The sequence below is a fragment of the Meles meles genome, chromosome Y (genome assembly GCF_922984935.1).
Source record: "Meles meles chromosome Y, mMelMel3.1 paternal haplotype, whole genome shotgun sequence".
Classification (NCBI taxonomy): domain Eukaryota; kingdom Metazoa; phylum Chordata; class Mammalia; order Carnivora; family Mustelidae; genus Meles; species Meles meles.
The window spans coordinates 13,430,818-13,449,270 of record NC_060088.1 but is presented as its reverse complement, the minus strand read 5'-3'; the positions used below and the strand labels follow the sequence as shown (position 1 = coordinate 13,449,270).

The window sequence follows — 18,453 nt, the reverse complement described above, 5'->3', positions numbered from 1 at the left end:
CACCAGGACGCTCGAGGAGTGGCTGACAGGTGAGGGTCAAGGGGCTGAGAGACTCGGAGGATGCAGCGACCTTCCTGACTTCTCTCCTGCGGTGTATGTTCCAGGGACTGCCAGGAGGAAAGGGGTCAGTTTTGTTTGGGGTGAAAAGGAGCGTCTGGACACACGTGTGCTTGTCTGAGGCACGGAGACATCCTGGTGACCTTCCCGGCAGAGGTCATGGTAGCTCGTCATCGTCTTCACTGTGTCAGAGCAGCAGTGGGCGCGTCCTTGGTGCCAGGCAGCACGTGGGGTCCACAGGGCCTGGCGTATGGGGTGGACAAGCACGAGTGAGAACCAGGCCTGGAGTGAACCATACAGGAAGCGGTACCCGGGTTGGCCCGGGGGTCATGGGAGCGAGGCGTGCTGGAGCCTGCCCCGTCCTGCCAACCAGGCTTCCTGATGCCCTTGGGCCACGTTGGAATTTGTTCTCTGGGCGGGAGAGACGCAGTCATCTGGAGGGTGAAGGTGAGCCAGAGAGCAGGGGTGAGCCGGGGAGGCCCAGCTCTGGCGCTGGCCTCTTCTCGCCTTGGAGGTGGAAATCTTCCTGCTGTTTTCGTCCTCGTAAAGCGGAGTGCACCTTTCATGGTGGTCAGACTGTGGCACTTGGGGCTCATTCAGAGAAGCTTGGAGCCCTAGAGGGAAGGGACATCAAAGGCGATTTGTGTTCCTTTCAAAGATGTGCTCTTCCAGAAACAGCAAACTGTTTCCTGTTAAACCATCAAAGACTGGGTTAATCAGAGTCTAGGTTAATGGACTAAGCCGTGTTGTTTTTCCCACAATTTCTTATTAAGGACGAAGTTGGGATGGAGATGCTCTTGCATTCACGAACGCTTGGGTGTTCTTTGGAAAATCCTACGATTTAGTGTCAAGCCCCTGGGAGAGTTGCTGTTGGGCTCCTCCTCTACAGGCCTCTCTCATTGTGAGTTCAAGGACATAACCTGCTTTTTCTGTCCGTTGAATTAAGTGTGAGTGGGGCATTAGTCTCTTCCCAGTTTCTAATGCTGTTTTTTCTCTCTAGTCCCCAATAAAGGCAGAATGTGCTTTTTGCCATAGACGCTCGCGGCAAACAAAGGGCATTCCACTCACCCTCGTAAAGAAGGAGCCTGGGAATCAGGCAACATAAGAACAAAGCAAAACCAAACAAAAGCAAAAATGTGTTTGGTGGAATTTAGCTATAATTAAGTGTATTAATTCAATATTGTGGAAACAAATGATCAGAAGGCCGGTATGGTGCAACCCATCTATTCATGAATTCTTCAGTCATGAGACGGGGAGCACCTAGTGTGGGAAAGTCGGGGCGTCGGGCTTCAGCTCCTGGGGCTGGATTTGGCAATTCAGTTCTTGTTCTCTGGTGAGAGAGCCAGATTTCTGCCGCTTTGCTCACTGGAGAGGAGATCGCATGTGGCCCACAGATGGAGATGCGCCCAGGGGTCAGTATTGTGCGAGGCCGTCGCCTTAGGAGGAGGGACGACAAGTCTGGAAGGAGGTGCAGCATTTGTTCTCTGGGTCTGAGCCTCCGTTTAGCTGTGTGTGCATTTATTTTGTTGTAGTACATGCGTTTAGATTGTAAAAAATTCTTAATGAGAGTAGCAGAGGGTATGAGTAAGAAGCACAGCCCTCCGTCTCTGTTCACTTGCAGAGTAACCACTGTTGAGAGTCTGGTGTGCGGTTTTCCAGGTGTTCTACATGCAGTTGGAGGCACGGGTGTGCGTGTGAGTGCGTGTGCGTGTGCACATGCACGTTCTGTACAGCTAGGCTCTGAAACGGAAGGCAAGCTGTAGATACAATGCCGTGCACGTGCGCACACACACGTCTTGGACACTGGTTTACCAGTAGGCGCTCATCCGTGTGTAGATCAGGCGAGTGTCCGTTGGGGTTCTTGGTTTTTTTTTTTTTTAATCTACTTATTTATAATTCTCTTCTTGGTACATCAGAATCTCTTTATTTTTTTAATTTTTACTTAGTTTTGAGAGTGAGCAAGCGAGCGCACTTGCATGCATGCATGCTGGGGGAGGGGCAGAGGGAGAAGCAGACGCCCCGCCGAGAGGGAGCCCAATGCGGGGCTCAATCCCAGGATCGCGGAGTCATGACTTGAGCCGAAGCAGATGCTTCACCCACTGAGGCCCCCAGGCGCCCCAGGTTCTTGCTTGTAAACAGAAGCAGTTTCTGGCTGACTTGAGCCGACAGAGCTCGTTGGAACGGTTGGAGGTTGGGGAGCAGCAGGAATCAAGGAAGCAGGAAGCAGGTCGCACAGTAGCGATCACTGTGGCAGGAAGAGCGTGGCCTGGATCCCGTCACAGCGGTGTGATCGAGACCCTGAAGGAAACGCCAGCTACGTCTCTGCCCTCGTGTCAGTACCTGGAGATTCAGAGTGGGCGCAGACGTGTGTGCACGTGACAGGTGCGTGTGGCCACTGGGCTGAACCGAACCCACGTGCCCACCTGTGCGCCAGAGCAGGGGCCAACGAGAGAGGAGTCTGGTCACTGTGGTGAGTGTCTTCCTTATGGGAACGGCCCTCACCGGCTGTGTGTTTGTTTCCTGGGTGTCTGTTTCCAGGTTTTGAGGGAGCAGCTAGCTGTAACTTCTGAAGTTAGTGGGTATCAGCCGGGTGCCTGGGTGGCCCCGTCGGTTGTGGGATCGAGCCCCGTGTTGGGCTCCTTGCTCGGTGGGGAGTCTGCCTGGAGATTCGCTCCCTCTCTGTCCTTTCCCCAAGTGCATGCTCACAATCTCTCTCTCTCTCTCTCTGACATAAATAAATTAATTTTTTAATAAAGTAAGCACATATCACCAGCCTCACACTCTGGGAGAATAACATTTGTGAGGGAAAGAATTGCCCGGCATGCCCCCATAGTTTTTCCCTTTTCCAACTAAGCCGTTCTTCTTCGGTCACCCGTTTCTGTGACCGAGGTTTTGTGAGGTCATTTTCCGTGGAGGAAATGGGTCAGCAAGGGTTTCACGTGGCCTGGCGACCTCTTCTTGCCGTTGTTAGGGTGCTTTACAACCTGTTACGGGGAATGGCATGTGGACTTTGGGCTTGTTACATTTTGGAGAACCTCTAGTATTTTATTTGACAAATGATGAAAATTGACGAATGCTTTAAGAGCTGATAACATTTCCGTGGGAGGCTTTTCCACACCCTGGCTCATCGCTCACCGTGATTGTCCTCGCCCTCACGTGGCTCATATCCCGTGCTCATGTGCCGTCTGGCGCTGGCCATGGCGTCCTGACGTTGGGTGGTTTGTCCTGGACGAGAGCGTTCCTGGAAGGCATTCTTGGGCCCGCACAGCTCATGACGACACAGCTGTACCGGGTGCGAGGGGTCTCGTCGCTGAACCCCACGAAGCCAGAATGGAGTGCGTCGCGACAGCTCTGTTTCCCTTTGTCCCCTTCCGTGGGGTACACAGTGGAGGAAGTGGACTGAACTGCGGACTGCTGTCATCTTGTATTGCTGATGCACATTTTCGTAGTCACGGGAGCTTGTAAACACTTTGTTCCTAAGGCCAGAGCAAGGGGGGCTGGGACTTTATTATGCATCGTTCGTTCCCCTCTGTTCTCAGGAGCGGCTGCCACATGGAGAAGGAAAGGCGCCCCCCATAAAGGAATGGGGGTGCCGGTAGGAAGCGGGACAGACAAGGGGCGGTTAAAAGCTCGTCGGTGTTCGCTGAGCCGGACTGTAGGAGACGTGCTGGAATCGGAATGGGACTGCATGCAACTCTGTGTCTTTGGTGTTTGGAAGAGTCCAGGGTCGCAGGGACGTCATAAGTGGGATCTCCCCGAAAACGGTGGTGTCCTCAGCAGCTGTCACTTACCCTGTGCTGTGACAGCTGCGCTGTGTAGACCCAAGAGGAGTGTGGTGCCTGCCCTCGGCCCGTCTCCCAGACCATGGTTGCCCATCGTGTTTGTTTTGCGGTTCTCATGGCTGCGTCTCACCCGTTCTGCACGCGGCCTTGTGCGATGGGCGTGACAGGTTTCGTTATCCTGCCATCTGAGGGGCAAGGGCAGTGCGGCTGGGAGTCATGAAGTTAGCAGCCCTGGTGACACGGGGACCCGAGTCCGTACCCGAGGGTTCTGGTCGAATGTGCCTGTGGGTCGCCCCCAGTGCATTCCTGGGCTTGCCTGGCTGACGCTCCTGGGTGCTCGTGTGAGTGTGTGCAGGTGTTGTGGGGGTGGGGGAGGGGCAGGAAGTGAGCAGGCAGGCTGGAAGGGGGTTCTGGGATCTGGGCGCGGTGGCCTTCTGCCCTACGATCTTGGCCACATGTAAGCCCCTGAGTGTCTCCCTTCTGAGGGCGGCAGCTGTGCTGGGTGACTGTGACCACATGTCTTCCTGGTTTTGAGTAAGAGCTCGGGCTTGGCTCCTTCCTCTTCCCACTCCTCCTGCTTTTCTCCGACCTACCTGCTTGCACCTTGGGTCTGGGTGGGCGAGTCAGACTTCTCTGTTGATTGAAAGCAAACCCCTGGAGGCCAGGATGGTGGAGGGGGACCCGAGGTGTGCACACGTGCCGCCCGCCTCTGGGCCTTGCCTGTGCCACGTTGCCCTGGAGCCCTAGCGACTCTCCCGGGTGTCCGTGCTTACGAAGGGCAAGTTTCTGTTTTGTTGTTGTTTTTCTTTTTTTTTTCCCTTAAATGTGAATTCAGTTCGGCAACACATAGTACCTTAGTCTCAGACATAGTGCTCCGTGATCTGTCACTTGTATGTAAATCCAGTGCTCATCCCATCATGTGCCATCCTTAATGCCTGTCGCCCCAGTGACCCCGTTCCCCCGGTGCCCGCCCCTCCTGCAACCTTCAGTTGAGGGTCTCTTGTGGTTTGTCTCCCTCTCTGAGGACTTGGCATTCGGTTTTGCCTCCCTTCCCCTGAGGTCCTCTGTGCTGTTACGTTCCCCGTATGAGTGAGACCACGTGGTAAGTTTCTTTCTCTGACTTCTTTCACGTAAGCATAATATTCTCCAGGTCTTTCCACGTTGATGTAAATGGTAAATATTCATCCTTTCTGATGGCTGAGTGATACTCCATTCTACATATGGACCACATCTTCTTTACCCATTCACCTGTCGAAGGACATCTCAGCTTCTTCCACAGTTTAGCTATCGTGGCCATTTCTGCTATGAACATTGGGATACAGATGCCCCTTCTTTTTACTACGTCTGTATCTTTGGGGTAAATACCCAGTAGTGTAGTCACTGGGTTGTAGGGTAGCTCTGTTTTTTAACGGCTTGAGGAACCTCCATACTGTTTTCCAGGGTGGTTGCACCAGCTTGCATTCTCACCAACAGTGTAGGAGGGCTCCCCTTTCCCCACATCCTCGCCTACATTTGTTGTTTCCTGACTTGTTCATTTTAGCCATTCCAACTTCGTCTGACATGGTGTCTCATTGTGGCTTTGATTTGTATTTCCGTGATGCCAAGCTCCTGATGTGGAGCATTTTTTTCATGTGTCTGTTGGCCATTTGTATGTCTTCTTTGGAGAAATGTCTGTTCATGTCTTCTGCCCATTTCTTGATTGGATTATTTGTTTTTTGGATGTTGAGCTTGGTTAAGTTCTTTCTAGGTCTTGGATACCAGTCCTTTATCTGGCAGGTCATTTGCAAATAACTTCTGTCATTCCATGGGTTGCCTTTTTGTTTTGTTGATGGTTTCCTTTGCTGTGCACAAGATTTTGATCTTGATGAAGTCTAAAGGGCGAGTATTTCTGAACGACCTATTTGATGGAACTTACCTGAAGTCTTCCAGGTGCCAGGTGTGGTATGTAGCAGTGGGGAGAGAGGAGTCCCACACAGTTTTAACATTCCAGTATTGCTCAGACTGATGGCCACACGGTCTCCTCTGTTACAGCCGAGGAACGGCTTTTGATCTCCCAACATCCAAGCTAAAAGGTCGTTGAAGTGCTCGCTCATTTAACCAAGTACTTGGGGGGACATCCAGCCCCTTGAAGGTGAAGCCTGAGAAGGGAAATCTCGTCGAGCGAAATGTAGGGCTGCCCGAACAGCACAGGTGCCCCGCGAGGGCGAAGGCAGCGGGAGGGAAGCCACAGGAGTGCACAGCCGCCGAGTGAGCTCTCCGTGCCCCCAGGGGGCTCTCCTGGAAGCTGTGGGGTTCGTGCCATGGAAAATGGCATTTTCAGTAAGCCCGAGGCTTGCGGGGTGCGGAGGGGGTGGGGTGGCCTGGGTGGCGTTCTGTACAAAAGTCGCGTCTTCCCTTGGGGCTGTGGGTCTCGCACCACTTCGAGGTGTTAACTGGGATTGCCCTGGAGGAAGGCTGTACCTCAGGAGCGGAAAATGGCAGGTAGTCACTCTTCACGGGGCCTCCAGGAAATCCCAGCGGTGAGGGTTTTGCTAAGGAGCAGGTCATTGACCTTGACTGCGAATAGCTAGAGACAGAAAGTTTCTCTGCAGACTTCACTGGGGTTTAAAAGGTAACCTATTGTTTTTAAAAACAACAACAAAAATCCAAATTGCCGCCGCCCCCCCCCCCAGCCTCTGCATGTAGATCCCGGCGAGGATGGGGACAAATGTTCTCCGTATGACTCATGTGGGTACCACCACCTAGCGTAACGGATGCTCGTAAAGGCTGTTGTGAGTTTTCTACAATATTCCAAACTCCTGCTTATCATTAGGAACTTGCTCAGCTGAGAGCCCCATAAGTATGACTGTCACAGATCCCACGTTCTCGCCATGGGATCTGTCATGCTCTCTGTGGAGGTGGTGTGGTTGGGCAGCTTGTGGACAGGTGTGTGGTTGTGTGTGGAAGCTCTGGCCCGGTTTTTGTTTGGATTTTCTGGAGGTCGACCGCACAATGCCCGGCTTTCCTGAGTCTGCGATGGGGAGGGCGGTCATCCCGTCCAGCCCTGGGAGGGGAAGGTCCAGACGGACTTGTGTTAGTGTGCGGTGGGCGTCAAGGTCAACACAGATGTAAGCTCAGTACGTTTGTTTCATTTTTAGATGTAAGCTCAGTACGTTTGTTTCATTTTTAGATGTAAGCTCAGTACGTTTGTTTCATTTTTCTAAGCAAGCATTTTGAACTATTTCTGTAGGAAGACCAAGTGAGGTGTTTTGTCAAAGACAAGTAATAGCGAAGTGGAGCTGGTGGCAGAGAGCAGAGTAGCTTGGGGGTGCCCAAAGTTTATGCATTTTTTTGTGCTCCTGACTTGATAGTTTAAAAATTTTGAGCCCACAGAAAAATTAACACATGCTTTCATGGGTTGTTAGCATTCTGCCAAACTGGCTTTGTCTTTATCGCATGCTGATTTTGTCCCTTTCCCTTCTGTTTTTTGTCTCTTGCACACACACACCCCCATCCTTCGGAGAGTGAGACTGTTCTGAATGTGAAAACACTTCCATGGTGCACAAGCCCAAACTCTATTAAGAAGTGTTCTCCAAAGTCCCATTCCTACTCACCTCCTAAGTGATTTTCTTTCTTCTGTCATTTATATGAAAAATGCCACACCTTTCTCATGCTTGAAGGTATCAGTTGTCCCCTGTCCCAAGTTTCTTAGCAGAAACAACACAAGGACTGCGTTTTGGGCTCAGAAACACCCTTTTCCTCCTGGATGACCAAGTGTATATTTCCCTCACATCCTCTGTGGCCTTGTGGCTGCCAGGGCAGACTCCTGTCTTCCCTCCAGGCCCAGACCTGGGCGGGCAGGCTCGGCCACCAGGAGGAGAGGGCCGCTTCTGCTCCCCCATGTCAGGGGTCTCCAGTGGCAGCCCCCCAGCCAGACCCTGCCCACTGCCTGAGTTTATACACCCTTCACACTGAGAACGGTTTGAGCATTTTTAAATGGGAGAAAAACATCAAAAGATGAATGTTTCCTGACACAGGAAAATACGAAGTCATGTTCATAAGGTGTCGGGTGTTGTCAATGAAAGCTGGGGAGGGAGTTTTTTCTTGTTACGTAATCTCTGCACAAGGAGCAGGTGTGATGCCTTTTGGCCTTTTGGCTGAAAGCCTACTGTATGTCCTATCTGGCCTTTTCCAGAAATCGTCCGCCAGTGCCAGCTCCGTAGAATGAGACCTTCCAGACAGATGTCTGTGATCGTGCTTCACAGACTCATATAAAAGATGCTCAAATTCGGGACGCCTGGGTGGCTCAGTGGGTTAAAGCCTCTGCCTTCAGTTCAGGTCATGATGCCAGGGTCCTGGGATCGAGCCCCGCATCGGGTTCTCTGCTCAGCAGGGAGCCTGCTTCCTCCTCCTCTCTCTCTCTGCCTGCCTCTCTGCCTACTTGAAATCTCTGTCTATCAAATAAATAAATAAAATCTTTAAAAAAAAAAAAAGAATTCTTAAAAAAAAAAAAAAGATGCTCAAATTCTTACGTTCCGTGAGTCCACATGAGGGGCGTCGTTTGTTCCCTTGTGTACCGTGCAGCCCCACCTGGACATAGCACTGTCTTGTGCCTTGGACTCGCTGTGCAGAATTCTTGGGGTTCCTTCAGCTGCCTGTCGTTCATGAGCATGTGGGGGTGGGGTGTGGCAGGACTCAGGCACCTCACGGTCTAGACTTTGTAATGTGCAACAGTTCGCTTTGGGAGTTTGGGAGAAAAAGAGCACTGCGTTGGCTCCCCTCTGCTCAGGTCCTAAGAGCAGCGTGAAGGATGCTTTCATTTTTCTTGGGGCTTCCAGGCCCGGGAGAACGCCCCGGAGGATGGCAAAAACAGATCAAACAGCTCTCTGAGAAGGCAGGGCAAAGGGGACAGACGTGGCACGTTCCCTCACCCGTGCCTGGCCTAGACTCGTGCTCTCAGGAATCACTCAGAGCCCCCTTTGCTTCTGATCGCAGTCGCTTTCAAACGGGGCTGGGGTCCCAGCGATAGTCCTCTGGGGTTCAGCCCCGGGGTGCCGTGCCCTCGTCGTCGGAGGGAGAAAGAGTCGGTTAGACGAAAGCGTGAAAATCCTTTTTGGAGTCGCAGTGCAAAGGAGAAAATGAGAGCTTTGATGTCAACGCTGTTTCCAGCAATCCATTTGATTCTTGGTCCACAAGCAGGAGGAAAATAAACAGTAATTTACAGGCAGTATTTATGTAAGCTAGAAAAATGTGCGTCAGCTGGGAAGATGGATTCTGGGTTAATGCAAAACCACCTCCTGAGCCTTTTCTCCCTGCTTGCGGGCTGTGGTGTAAAGCTAATGAAAGGAAGTTTGGGTTTTGTTAGGCTCTTCAGAATCATTGTGGTAAAATACGGACTTTTTTATTTTTTTGTGCGGAAAAACAGATTTTTTTCATAAGAGCTTATAGTTGAGTCGTTTTAATGGAATGTTGGTCAGGAAAGTGTAATGCAGAATTTATTGCCTTTTTTAAGACCTCTCAAAGAAGATAATTCTGGTTGTAACTGAGAGTAATCTGGGCGAGCAGATTGTTCTCATGTCAGGGACTGTATATGCCTTAAACAGCGTCAGGCCACACTCCATCTGGGACTTGGGGCATCTCAGCGGGGGGCCATTGTGTTCTCCAGGGGACATCTGGCAGTGTCTGAAGACACTTGTGGTTGCTGCAGCTGGAGAGTGGGGCAATGTTTCTGGCATCTCATGGGGAGAGACCCAGGGATGTTGCTGGGGTCCTGGAGTACACACAACAGCTGCCACCCCAAAGAATGACCTGGCCCCAAACGCAAATAGTGCCGAGATTTAAACACTCTGGATTGGAGGGTGTCTTAGAGCCTCATTTCCCAAGTTTTGAAATGTAAAATATGTACGTAGACACACATAAGCATACACACATGTGCCTGTGCACACTGCTGACTCTGCACACGTGACGTGTGCCATGGGATGGCGTGTCCCCTGGTGCCCACCCTTGCCCAGGGTGTGGTAATTTGGGGGCAGTGTTGCGTATACCATGTTGATGACGTTGGTGACAGTGATATTGGGACCACAGAGCTTCTGTTCTGCCCGAGGGTCCAAAGTAGAGTGGATTTCATATTTTCAAGATGTAGTTTATAATGTTCTGATTTTTAATTCTTTTTTTTTTTAAGACTTAGCTCCTGCTAAGGGAGGAGGGGCAGACGGAAAGCAGGGTCCCTGCTGAACAGGGAGCCCGCCGTGGGGCTTGATCCCAGGACCCCAGGGTTATGACCTGAGCCGAAGGCAAATGCTTAACCGAGGCTCCCAGCCGCCCGTAGAATGGCGTATTTCAACAAAACTTTCTTCTGTGCGTGTAAATTGGTTATGTTCTGAGGTTGCCCTTTACAGCTTCCTGCTACAGAAGGCGTGATGGGTAAAGAAATGGGGACTGCTCCGCAAACATAGAGCCCCGTAACCGTGGGGGAAGAAGTGTATTGGCACATGGCAGTTTTGGGAGCGCTTGTGTTTCCAGGGTGTGTGTGGAGAGGATCTCTCTATGTTGAGCTTTGGGTAAGGCGGTCAAGAAAAAGAGGATAATGGGTTCCTGGTGCAGCTGCTTCCCAAGCACATGACGCCAGGCGATCAGCAGCTGCTGGAGGGGGAGAGCGTAGTCTCCCTCCCCTGAGAACCTCTGATCTGGTCAGAGGGGCTGGCGCTTACCAGTGGCCCCCACTGCCGGGGCAGAGCTGCGAGGCAGGTGTGGTTGTCCCGGGGTGCCCGGTGAGGACCTGCTGTTTTTGTGGGTGCCAGGCCCTTAGATGAGGCGGAGGAGGTGAGGCGTGTGGCGTCCAGGAGGAGCTGCGGTCCCGCGTGGGCAGGACCATGTCCTGCGTTGCACGGCCCCGCTTGCCCACGAGTCCTCCAGTGGGCCTGCGTTGGCCTAGATCTGTGGCTGCATTTCTTCTGGCTTTGAGATCATACTTTTCTAGTTTGGTGTTTCAGGGAGAAGGGGGTGGAGGTGTTTGTGGACTGAACTTACGCTGTAGGCTTTGGGGAAGACAGCCTTTCTGGGCAGCAGAAGAAGAAGAGGTCTGGAATTCAGGTGCCAGCCTCCTGGCCGTGCAGCTCTGTGCTCTTGGGAAAATCATCTGGCCTCAGGCCATTTATCTGTGATTTGGGGCAGTCGTGCATGTGGGGCCTCCGTGACTAAGATGTCAGCGTTTGTGTGCCTTCTGAGGTCAAGCTCGCCTAAGTGGAGCTGGCCAGACTGGCACCCGCCTCTGCTTCTTGGTATCAGGCCAACCAAAATTATTAAATGTGCAAGGCAGAGCCCACACGTGCCCACCCCCCAGACCACAGCTGTCTAGCAAAGAATGGCTGTGACCACTGGTCAGAGTCACAAAACCAGCACTCCCGTCTCCAGCCCCTGTTCTGGGTGCTCTTCCCATTTCTTTCTTCCTTTCTTTCTTTTTAACATATTATTTATTTGACAGACAGATCACAAGTAGGCGGAGAGGCAGGCAGAGAGAGGGGGGAGCATGCTCTCTGCTGAGCAGGGAGCCCAACGTGGGACCCGATCCCAGGACCCTGAGATGACCAGAGCCAAAGTCAGAGGCTTAACCCACTGAGCCACCCAAGCGCCCTACTCCTCCCATTTCTTAAGATGGTTGTGGCAGACAAAGCAGTGGTCCTCGGAGGGTAGTCCCCGTCCTAGTCCTGGAACCTGGGAGTATGTCTCCAGGATCTTGAGATGGGAGGACCATCCCATGAGGTCACAGTCCTCCCAGAGGTGCTTCTCCTCAGACGGGAGCAGCGGGAGTGTCAGAAGCAGAGAGGAAGTGTGTCCACCAAAGCAGCGGTCAGAGGGATGGGCTTCCATGGGCTGTGGGATGCTGGCGGCCTCTAGAAGCTGGACACGGTGAGGATATGGATTCTCCTGTGGGGCCTCCAGAAGGAACCCGCTAACCCGCTTTAGGCATCTAGCCTCCAGAACCAGAGAACAAGTCTGTGTTGCTCCAAGCTACTTAGTTTGTGTGGGTTTGTTAACCAGAGCCACATGAAGACTCAGACCCTGGCTGAGTCTGCCGGGATTACAGGCCAGACTTGAATGCACTGGGACCAGGGACCCGAGAAGGGGCAGCAGGTCGGGGTCCAGGCCTTCCGCGGGCTCCTCGACAGCCTCTTCTTCCTCTTTCAGTGAGAAAACAGCCTGGCAGTGAGAGGGCTCCGCTGTGTATTGTCCTTCCCATTGGCCCCCTTGGTGGGATGTGCGTTGCCAGGACTGGCCAGGGTGGAACAGGTTCTTTGGAAGAACGTGGGGAAACAATGGCTGTAAACAAGGCTGATGTTATAGTGCTCGGTCAGCCTGAAGTAGACGAAATGGAAGGGGGTGAGTTACAGACGTGTTTGTAGCACCGCTGAACTTCCCATTGGCCTGGGAAATTCTACAGCGGTCTCATGAGCTGTTGGGCCGTTGTTAAAATACATCTGTCATTCTTGAAGTTTTTGTCATGTGTCACAACAGAAAATTGAATTTCTTAATCTGCTTCCACTGAATTTAAGATCCATTTAAACTAGGGCTTCAGGTGTCCGTGTTCTTGATATTGTAGTGAGTTTCTAATAAGCAGATATTATAGTGAGTTTCATCTTCCAGATTCTGTTGTGACTGTGACGAGAAGCGTTTTATGTGTTGTGGTTTTCATCGCAAAGCAGTGGAAAATCACATCATGTCTAAAGGTGACTTGATTCAATAAATTTTATTGTTCAGGTTTAATTTGAATTAGAAAGCCCTTCTATATGCCTCTTACCCAGGTAAATTATGCAATTATGCTTTTGACATTAGTGGAAATGCACTATTTAAAATCCTCAAGATCACAGCAAATGCAGTTTCCATTTTTTAAAAACTGGAAGTGGTCTCTAGTTTTTTGGTCATATTGTAGCAATACGTTTTATTTAGTATTAGTACTCACTTACAGAGGTAATCTTTGCTTCAAGGATCTCAGAGTTCTTTTAAAGAAGCAGTTTTACTGAGAAATAATTTACATAACTACAAAGTCCACGTGCTGTGTAGAATTCAGTGATTTTTAGTAAATTCAGAGTTGTGCAGATATTATCTTAATATAGTTCTAGAACATTTGCCAGCCCACAAAGACACCCTGTGCCCAAGGACAGTGCTCCCCTCCTTGCCAGGCCCTAGAACCGCTAATCTTTGTGTCTCTGTGGATTTGCCTATTCTGGACATTTCAAATAAATGGAATCGTGCAGTATGGATCTGTGTTGTGTCTGATCTTTCATTTAGTTTAGTGCTTCCAGAGTTCATCCATGTTGTAGCACGAGTCCATATTTCCCTCTTTTTTATTGTTGAACAGTGGTCTTGTTACAAATAGACCGTATTTTGCATATCCGCTCATCATTTGATGGACATGTGGGTTGCTTCCACCCTTTGGCCGTTATGAATAAGCTACCGTGAAAGTTTGTTCGCAGGTTTTTGGATGAACTTTTGTTTTCATTTGAGTGGAATTGCTTGGCCATATGAATTCTGTGTTTAACTTTTTGAGGAACTGCCAGACCGTTTTCCAAAATGGCTGCTATAATTTCCAATCCCAGCCCTGCTCCGTGAGCATTCCAGTTTCTCCGTATCCTCACCAAGGCTTGTTATCATTTCTCAAAGAAATTTTTTATATATATATTTTATTTATTTGACAGAGAGAAATCACAACTAGGCAGAGAGGCAGGCAGAGAGAGAGGAGGAAGCAGGCTCCCCGCGGAGCAGAGAGCCCGATGTGGGGCTCGATCCCAGGACCCCGAGATCATGACTGAGCCGAAGGCAGAGGCTTTAACCCACTGAGCCACCCAGGCGCCCCTCTCAAAGAAATTTTTGAGCTGCTGTTAGAATGCCTACGGTGTCACGTGTTGGGTTATTAGGAAATTAGGGATTTTCATTACATGCTTCCGGGACCACAGGCTTCTTAAAGTGAAGGAACCGGGTTGGTCCTCTGCATCTGTGCCTTGTGGCGAGCCTCTCCTAAAGGTTGGTCTCAGTGGCTGAGACAATAAAGTAATTAACGCATGGTTCCCCACAGAGAAAGGAATGGTGGGGCACCACTTGTCCAAGGGCCCTTGGAGCCAGGGCTTGGGCCCAGAAGATGAGTGTGGACCGTTGAGTGCTGGTTCTGTGCCATTTGTCCCAGGAGATAAATTCCCAGACGGAGTGAAGCACTTTTCAGGGTCATTAACCTTCCCTCTGTACTTTTGAAGATGTTACTGGAAGACGTGCTTCCATTTTTCAGGGACGGGCTGAAGTTTCGAGCATTTGGAGGGAAGGCGGGTTTTTACACGGCAGCTCTAACGGAGGGGGTACAGGTTCAGTGACAGTGTGGTGGGTCTGACAACCTCCGGTGGGAGGCGCCACAGAGACCACACTTGGTTGTCACGTCAACGCTCGGAGACCTAGAACTCTCTCTGTTTTTTTTGTTTTGTTTTGTTTTTTAAAGATTTTGTTGATTTATTTGAGAGGAAGAGAGCATTTCATTGATTTATTTGAGAGTGGAGGGATGAGAGGGAGAGGGAGAATCAGACTCCTTGCTGAGCCCGGAGTGGACGAGCTGCTCCATCCCAGGACCCCGAGATCATGACCTGAACTGAGCTCCCAGGTGTCCCTAGGGCTGTCTCTTGCACCGATTACAAGGTATACAGTCAGCTGTCTAGTACAGGGTGCTAAATGCTATAACATGGTGTGAATATTGTATAGTGGGATCTCGGCGGCAGGAAGAAGGGTGTATGAGTTTCCTGTTGCTGCTGTAACAGTGACAGCCGTTGTGGCTTGAAACAACACAAACGCAGTTTCCTACGGTTCTGGAGGTCGCGAGTCCAAAATGGGTTTCAGACTGAAATGGAAGTGTCTGCAGGGCCCTGTGGTTTTCTGGAGCCTCTAGGGGAAAGTTTTTGTTTTTTGTTCTTGTTTGTTTTTAATTGCCTTTTCCAGCTTCCAGAGGCTGCCTCCAATCCTTGGCTCATGACTCCCTTGTTCGCCTTCAGAGCCAACAACAGTTGAGGTTTTGTCACATTCCATCACTCTGATGCTTGTTTTGCAACCCTCTTCCCCATTTCTTTTAAAACTTTTTAAAAGATTTTATTTATTTATTTGACAGAGAGAGATCACAAGTAGGCAGAGGCAGGCAGAGAGAGAGAGGGGGAAGCAGGCTCCCTGCTGAGCAGAGAGCCCGATGCGGGGCTCTATCCCAGGACCCTGAGATCATGACCTGAGCTGAAGGCAGAGGCTTTAACCCACTGAGCCGCCCACGTGTCCCCTCTTCTCCATTTCAAGGAGTTCCCTGACTGCACTGGGTGCACCTGTATAAAACAGGGTACAGTCTTTTATTTTTTTAAGGTGAGACTAGCCACCTGAATTCCATCAGCAGCCTTGATTCCCAGATGTCATGTAATCTGATGTGCTCACCGTTCTGGAGGTCAGGACGTGCACAGCCTGGGTGACAGGGGTGTTACTCTGCTTACCATAGGTGGAGTCTGCTTCCAGTGTGGTGATAACTGACTCTCCACGGTGCTGTTTGACCTGGCCCCTGCCTTTCTAGCTGTGGAGAAACCAGCACTTTCGGCAGGCGGTGTAATGAGCTTGGGTTTCTTTTCTGAGTCATTGTAGTCACCCATGATGTCTTTTTGAGGAATGAGATACATCAGACCTCTGCTTTAGGGAGATTCATGGGGTTTTGTGGATTTGCAGGGGGAAAGGTCAAGAGGAGGGAAGTTGTGTGCCTATCAAGTTCAGGCCTATCAAGTAGGAGAGCAGCAGTGACCGTGGAGAGATGCAATGAGAGATGCACTGAGCCACCCAGGCGCCCAATAAGTCTCTGTTTCTTTAGACAACTGGGACTTTGGCATTCCTGGTTTGTCATTCTGGAGCCTCAGCCATCTTCGGTGCTGACTTGCCTCTGATATCTAGGGTCGTCCCATAAGGTCCACACTGGGAGGTGTGTGAGAGCGCAAGGCAGCACTGTTCGCAGTTAACCTTGAAACTACAGGGATCAGCCGGCCTCGTCTCGAGCACAGATGGGTGACTAAAGTCACTTTGCTGTCCTAAAGTAAGTCCTATTTAATTTCCTGAAATTCTCAACTTAAATTTGTGAAAACGTTTTAATGCCCAGTGTTTTGTAGTTGTTTCCCAGGTCATGCGGAAGTGTGTTCGTACATGCTCACTCCCGGTGTTGGTTAGGGCTGCGGTCGGTCGTGCCATGCACGCTGCTGGCCTGCAGGTGCGCGGACCCCATGGTGAGGGATGGACGCGCATGTCACTGGAAGGGCGTCGTTGCACTTACTGCCCTTATGTAGTCTTGCCGTGCGGTATCTCTTCCTTAAACGTGAGGGAATGCGACGTAGTCTTGCCATGAGGTATCTCTAACTTAAACGTGAGGGAATGAGAGCGCAGCTTTCTCTTTCTACGTGGTGGCCCGCAGTTTCCTGACCCTTAAGAGATGGTTCTCCTTATTTATGGAGGCTCTGCTTAAATAGCAAGGCGCTGAGTCCAGTGGTACAAAAGTTTATTTAGCCCTTAGAGTGAGTTACTAGGCAACTGTTTAAAATGATATTATACAAGTGGTATGTTTATTGGCACTGAAGTGTGTTTACAAGAGACTGCTGCGTGTTGCGGTGACCCCAGGAGACCCGCAGCCCAGCTGGGACTCTGAGCGCATCTGAGAGGTCTCCTTGGAGTCCCGCAGGCCTGGGGGAGTCGTGCACGCTGCCGCGGTGCTGTTTATCCGCACAGACTTGATTTGTTTACCTGTGCTGCGGGGTTGTGTGGTCGCCTTGTGTTAAGAATTACTGTAAGGAGCGGCCCCATGAAATGTGTCCTTGACCCCATTTACTGAGATGGAGAGTTTCCCCTCCGGGGCCCGTGGGAGAAATGATGTATGTGTATCCGCTCCACAAGCTGTGTTGTTAATGAGCTGCTTCACTTTCTAGATACGAACAACTACTCCTGTTTGTTTCTCTGACTAGATGGCTAGGAAACTCAGCATCCAAGTTCGGTTCCCTTGCAGCTAAACGTTGTGTCTGCTTCCGGGCTTTGCCTGTGGTCCTCATCTCCCAGCCCGTCCTTGGTGCCATCCCCTTCCGTTTGCGTTCCCCGCTGTGGATCGTGTGTGTGTGTGTGTGTGTATGCGCGTGCGCGTGCGTGTATGTCTGGAATCGTCATCCAAGTCTCTTTTCCTCTCTCCTGGTGGAGGACGGCGGCGTCTTTTAGTGAACGAGCGCATTGTGGTTTCTTGCAGGTTGTTGGCTCACAGCAGCTTTCGAATTCTCGTGTGTTAGCGGCATCTTATTTTAATCTGATGCTTCCTGCTGAAGTACCTCGGGACAGAGTGTGTTTCTAAATTTAGCATGGTGGGACTGGGGCAAAAGCAGCTGGTGCGCAGACCCGAGGTGAAGCTTTCTGGGACTTCCCAGTCTGAAAATTAAAGTTCTGTCATATCAGTTTATGAAGGAAAGATAAAACAGTTAGCAACGCTCTGGACTCACTTGATTTTCCAGGGGGAAAATAAAAAGCTCACACCGTTGTACAAAATACCTTCTTTGGCTTGCAGGTCCATCTAATGGAGCAGAAATTCTTTTTCTGTCTCGGGCAGTGTGGCGGAGCAGTTCCCTCGACGCTCCGCTGGAAGTGGGACCTTGGAGCCCTGAATAGGCTCCCAACTTGTTGAAAAGCAGGAAGTGAAAAAGAGGTTACAGAAGTCAAAGTTCCTAAATGTCTCCCACTAAACAAGTGTAAAGAATTAGCGGGGGGGGGGGTGGCGCCTGGGTGTCTTCGTCAGTTAAGCGCCTGACCCCGATTTCTGCTCAGGTCATGATCTCATATGCATGCTCCCTCTCTCTCTCTCACAAAGAAGTAAGTCTTAAAAAAAAAAATTAGTGCAGAGATTAGAGCTGTTTCCTGATTTATCGGAAGGAGAGATTGGGCACGACGTCTCGGGATCAGTTCCGAGCCTCAGCTGCTCTCTGTCACTAACTGCGAATACTGATGGCCTCCGGCAGCCGGGGCTGGGCTGGGTATTCTGTGTGAAGGGCCAGAGGTCAAGGTCCGGGAGCGCACATGTCCTTAGTGACAAGGCTGTGAGGTGATTGCCTCACAGACGGACTGCAGGGACAGAAGCAGTTTTGGGCAACACTTGCCCGGTGTCTGCTGTGTGCCAGGGAGCGTTCTCCGCTCTGCCCACGTATGAATGGTGGCGTGTCCTCCTCGCGTCGTTGTGAGGCTTTGGTTAGTTACCCCGCTGCCCGGAGGAGGACCCGGAGGCCCGAGCATCGCGGGCCTGGGTCACACACCTGGCTGGCAGGGGGGCCGCCCTTCTCGCAGAGCCCTGTGGCCCCAGCGTCTGTGCGGTCGGTGCCGTGGCTCTGTGTTCACTGTGCAACCAGAGCAGTGTGCCCGACGGAAGCGCCTCTGGTGGCCCGGCGCGGGTCCATGGGGAGCTTGCGGAGAGGGGGCTGTGGACGGGTGACACAGAGATGGTAACAACGCAGGGTTTGGACATGTGGGTCCTTTGAAAGGGTGCAAGGCTGGGGAATGCGAACAGTTGTGCGTCACCTGGGCAGAAGTTGGGGTGGGGTGTTCTTTTTGAGGTGCTTGTAGT

At 51.1% G+C, this 18,453-nt stretch overlaps 1 protein-coding gene across 5 annotated transcripts in view; it reads left to right on the top strand.

Moving 5' to 3' along the window:
• Window positions 1-18,453, top strand: part of LOC123935912 (F-box-like/WD repeat-containing protein TBL1X) — a 209,869-nt gene that overhangs the window by 49,585 nt on the left and 141,831 nt on the right. The window contains exon 1 of one of the 5 annotated variants that reach the window (XM_045996762.1): window positions 940-958. The exons of the other annotated variants lie outside the window; for them this stretch is intronic. The gene's annotated coding sequence lies outside the window, so the exon portion shown is untranslated. Of the gene's footprint in view, window positions 1-939; window positions 959-18,453 lie in introns of those variants that run through there. 5 annotated transcript variants of the gene reach the window in all.